Source organism: Musca autumnalis, unplaced genomic scaffold, assembly GCF_047663935.1.
Source record: "Musca autumnalis isolate F117 unplaced genomic scaffold, ASM4766393v1 scaffold_4, whole genome shotgun sequence".
In the NCBI taxonomy this organism is placed as follows: domain Eukaryota; kingdom Metazoa; phylum Arthropoda; class Insecta; order Diptera; family Muscidae; genus Musca; species Musca autumnalis.
In genome coordinates this window covers 166,563,783-166,569,268 of record NW_027411977.1, presented here as the reverse complement: position 1 = coordinate 166,569,268, position 5,486 = coordinate 166,563,783, and the positions used below count along the sequence as shown (strand labels likewise).

The 5,486-nt window shown below is 34.6% G+C and overlaps 1 long non-coding RNA gene across 2 annotated transcripts; it reads right to left on the bottom strand.

Moving 5' to 3' along the window:
- Positions 1-1,046: 1,046 nt before the first annotated feature.
- Positions 1,047-4,875, bottom strand: LOC141401511 (uncharacterized). 2 transcript variants are annotated; one of them, XR_012412392.1, is made up of 5 exons: positions 4,194-4,875; positions 2,146-2,323; positions 1,954-2,076; positions 1,592-1,861; positions 1,047-1,533 (listed from the first exon to the last, which is right to left on the bottom strand). It is a non-coding gene; the product is annotated as an uncharacterized lncRNA (long non-coding RNA). The 2 variants fall into 2 exon arrangements; XR_012412391.1 differs by having other exon boundaries at positions 2,146-2,211; positions 4,194-4,866.
- Positions 4,876-5,486: the final 611 nt, after the last annotated feature.

The following is a 5,486-nucleotide window of genomic DNA, read 5'->3' as shown; positions in this document are numbered from 1 at the left end:
TAATTTTTTGAGCGGAAAACCAAATTATTAAATAATTTATTTAATTAAAAATTTACATACACACAGGCGTCTTAATTGCAATTTTTTGCAGTTATGATGCCTGATATGCCTCCGCATATGGAGTATGATGTGGCGGAAGAGGTTGCATCAACTTCTAACAATTAACAACTTGTTGCTTCATCATTAAAAACAACAATACAACCAACTCAAACAAATGATCGCAAAAGAATGCGAATTAAAAAAACAAAACCATCCTTAAACGTTGACATCTCGGAACTGCGAGACAAACTAATAAACCACGACCCAAATGATCAAAATAGATATGGGATCCTTAACGTGTTGGTGGATGTAGATATCCAACGTCCCCCTACGACCAAAGAAACTCAAGTGCCAAACAACAAGAATGTATCAAGCAATAAAACAAAATGGTGTCCACCCATTTTCGTTTTTAATGTAAACATCAAAGCCCTAGTAGATTCTTTAAAATCCATAATTAAAGATTCGGAGATCAGAATCAAAAATATAAACAAAAACAAAAGCAAACTTTATTTCGCCGACCCAAATGTCCATTCGTCGATGATGGCTATTTTAAGAGCGAAAGAAATTCATTCTTACTCATTTACTCCAAAGGAAATGAAGCAAGTTGGTTCGGTTTTAAGGGGTCTATATGCATATCCAGACCCAGATGAAATCAAGGCTGAATTGGACATTGTGATGCCCAACACAGTGGCATCAGTGACAAAATTTACAACGCCCAAATCCATTAAAACCGGCGAAGACACTGGTTTGTTTTTGGTTTCCTTGCTACCAGGCAAAAACTTAGGGGATGTCTCACATATCCGAAGTTTGTTTACCCAGGATATTTATTGGGAAAAACCCAAGAAAAAGAGTGGCGAAGTACAATGCCATAGATGCCAGAGATGGGGACACATCTCACGTAACTGCAATTCAGCGTACAATTGTGTCAAATGCGATAAAGTTCATGCACCTGGTGAATGTCAAAGAAAGCGTAAAGACTCCACGGAGCCATTTTGCAAAAATTTGGACATCCCGCGAACTGGAAGGGTTGCCCTGTGTTTAAAAAATACAGCGAGGCTAAACTGAAAAATATTGCCAAAAATCGCGAAGACAAAATCATCGCATCAAAAAATGTTAGCAAGGCTGTTAACATGTCATTTATAACACCACAAAAATCTTTTGCTGGTTGCTTCGCAAAATCAACGCAACGTACTCAGAAACCATCGATTATTGATGATTTTCTAAATCTAGCCAACCACTTCTTGGAACCAGAAGAAATGTCATTGGAAGAGGAAATTACCATGTTCTTAAACAACTTCAAAAACATGGAAAAATCAAAAGCAAAGGCAGAATTCTTGCGGATTCTGAATAAAGTACGCCAACAATATGGACCATAGAGTTCTAAATTTATTAACTTTCAACGTCAGATCGCTGTGGGACAGAAGTAGACAAATTGATCTACATAAGACACTTATGCATAACAACATTGATGTTGGTTTCATCCAAGAATGTCACCTAAGGAGAAATAAAACTGTTAGAATCGATGGTTATAACTTTATCTATCATCACTCACCTATTGGAGTTGCCATATTCATAAAAAGCAACATCCGTTACACAAAAATTGTTGTCAACGACGTGGGAATTAATACCTGTCTCATACAGTTGGATACATCACATAATGGTTCTCAGAAAAAATATGTACTGGGTTCCATATATATCCCCTGCAACTACCCGACACTGCAACTGGAATCAGACTTGGAATCAATTCTTCGAATCTGTTCAAACTTCGATGGTTTTATTCTCGGTGGGGATTTGAATGCAAGGAGTCCCTCCTGGGGTGATACTATGGAAAATTCAAATGGAAAAACGTTAAACTCTTGGCTGCAAACCAATATTCTGGATGTGAAACGCATATGTGACACCTCTCCATCTTACCCGAATGGTCCGTCCTATTTAGATCATTTCCTCATCAGTCCAACATTGGTCAACTGCTTTATTCCCAACTTCCAAATTTCATCACTGCCATCTTTTTCGGATCATTTCCCATTGAAGTTAAATCTAAAATTGGATTGTTCTGAAATAATTCTAAATACACCGAAAACATTTATTTCCTATAAAGATACAAACTGGGATAATTTTCGGAGAGATTTTGAATCCTCGATCCACGACATTATGCCACCATCAAACACAAACCTGGAGAATGCAGATATCGACGAATTAATTCAGGAATTTAACACACATTTTAATACGGTTCATGATGCCCACTCCCAGAAGATAACGGTCAATAACGGAAAGTTTCCCTTGTCTGAAAGATCAAAGAGACTTTACAAGATAAAATATCAATGGCAAAAGGAACTAAAAAAAATATTTCATCGAACTGGAAACAGACTCAGTCGTGAGTATAAAATTATTTCAAAACAAATAAGTCTATTGAAAATAATTATTAAGGAATCGATAAGATTGGAAGAAGCGCAGTTGTTTAGTTCTCGTCTACAGAATATTAAACCTGGTCCATCTGCCTTTAAAGAAATCCGTCAATTCAGCGGCGGTAAAAAATCTCCTTTTTGTCAACATATTATTGTCGACAATAATAGTGTCTCTAATTCCTCAGAAATAGCCAGTCATTTTCATCAATATTACTCATCTGTTTTTCGGGAATCTGTTCCTGATTCACCTGTTGATGATTTTCATTCAAGAATAATGTCATTTGCTTCAACATTTCCACCTCACATATACACTTTTAACAATGATTTCACTTCTATTTGCAACGTAGATGATTATCATTTCACAAATATGGAAAAGATTAAATCGGTTATTTTGGAAACCAATAACAAAAAGTCATCTGGTGTTGATGGAATTTCCAATTACATAATACGAAAGTTTCCGGACGCAGCCTTTCGTTTTCTATCATGTATTTTTAACAACTCAATCAACAATGGATATTTCCCAGAAATGTGGAAGTTGGCCAAAATAATTCCGATCAAGAAAAAGTCGAATAGTGAAGTTATTTCTGATTATCGGCCTATTTCACTTTTATCGAACATTGGTAAAACCCTGGAGCACATCCTGAAGGAAAAAATTGAACATGAATTCATCATCAACCCCATTTCAAATTTTCAATTCGGATTCCAACAGAAACATTCCACAGTACACGCTCTTCTCAAGTTCCAAAATGATATAGTGACAAATTTGAGAATACAAAGTTGTACTGTGGCCATATCGCTTGACATAGAAAAGGCCTTTGACTCAGTATGTCATAAAGGTATAATATACAAATTGATTGATCTGGGCCTTGATCCGTTCCTGATCAAAATAATTCAGAGCTACCTATCAGATAGAAAATTTTTCGTCCAAATAAACATTGAACTATCTCAGCATGGTTCAGTGAATAGCGGAGTCCCTCAAGGAAGCGTGTTGGCCCCACTCCTGTTCAACATATTTCTAAATGATTTTCCACATACCACTCAAAAGCAATTCTCTATGCAGATGATTGCTTAATTTATGCGCATAGCATTTCACCTGAACAAGCTCTGCATTATGCATCAGAACATCTGCATAATATAAACGAATATTACAAATCGTGGGGCATTAGGATCAATGCAGCAAAGTCGCAAGCGATTTGTATAAGAAACGCTTCAGGGAAATGCCCAAAGTATGTGGTTCCGCAGAGCAAACGACTTCGAACTGCATTGGAAGGAATTGAAATCCCCTTTGAATCAAACATTAAGTATCTGGGAATCACATTTGATAAACTTGACAAATTTAACACACATGCTCGTACTATGCTGCAAAAAGCCAAGAAGTTAACAGGATCTTTTACGTATTTATTTAATAATAAGTACTTGCCACAAGAGACCAAACTGCTTCTCTATAAAGTTGCCATACGCCCAGTGCTAATGTATGGTTTCCCAATTTGGTTTTCGCCGACTGTAGCCAAGGAGATCGAAGAATTCGAGCGGAAAATTCTAAGAAAATGCGTCAGGAAAAAATATGAAAACCCGACCAAAATGTATTCCAACACCTTCATATATGAAACATCTGGTGTGCGCCCTTTTTGTCTGTATGCTCTTTATCACCACAAGCTATTTATTGATAAACTCTCCACTCATGAAAACATTTTAATGAATGAAATTTACAATGAAGAAAAACATACTTCATGGTCTACAGAGGCTTACCTGTCACCAGTGGGTATCATCAATCAATCCATCGAAGCTGCTGAAGATAACACTTTACCTCAATTTTATGTAAAGACACTGCTGGGATCTCATAGAGGCTAAAATATAAAGTAAAAAATGGTTACTTATATCTAAGGAATAATTTTATAATGCTATAATTAACTTAACAGATAATATTGTATGCTGCTTGCTTGCACATTCCTTTCGAATAATATAATTGATCAAATGCAACATTTATTTAATTTTTTTTACATTTTGGCAATATTTTAAAACATTATTTTATTTATTGTTTATATTTTGTGATATTCACAACTCGTTAAAAAATAAGAACAATTGTAATTAATTTACTTCGCGTACAATTCACTTTATGTGTTTATGTGATATTTGTTTACATTCGTAATACGCCCTGTTTGACAGTTCCGAACAGGCATATTGTTTTTGTTATTTAGTTCTAAGATTGTTTATTTATTTTGACAAACGTCTATTGCTTTGTCTGTCGTCGTTTAGGCCGGGAGCAAGCTTACTCTCTTTTATCACCTTAATATACTATGTATAAAATCACTCTTAACTGTTTGCATGTAGCAGATACATTTTCATATGTGTTAGAATAAGACTGATATAGTTCTAACTTACTTAATCATTTACTGTACATTTCATTCTATTATCGAAAAGAAGAAGACTCAATAAAAATATTACTTACTTACTTACTTACAAATTTTACCGATTTTTATGTCGGTAATTATCGAAAATCATCGGTCAGTTACCGACGAAAAAAAAGGAGTCGTTAAGTCTACCGATATAATAGAATTTTCATATTTTAAACAAAAATATCAATGAAAATAAATTTTTTAAGAAATGATTTTGGAATATATTTCATGGCAAATAAAAAGATAAGCTGAGATACATTTCTTTACGCATAAAAAAGAAAATTCTATGACATATGGAGGATCCTTTCAAACTAAATAATAGGAAGCTTATGACAAATTGGAAATGGATACATTTTATAAAGTAATGGATGAAATTGGGGGTCATTTGGAAACCTCCAGAATTGCGGGAGAAATCTCTGAGAAAATAATAACTATTTTCAGTACGAACAAAATATTTTGAAGGATATATTCCGTAGCAGTTGCTTCCCATATAAAAATGTATTGGTGGTTTCGATTAGCTTCAACATTAAAAGAAAGAAGAATATCAGCATGGTCGTCATATTCCCTAATAATACGTAATTCTGATATAACAGATCAATATACACAATTTTACTATTCCTGTTCAAAATACACATATTAACAGCCT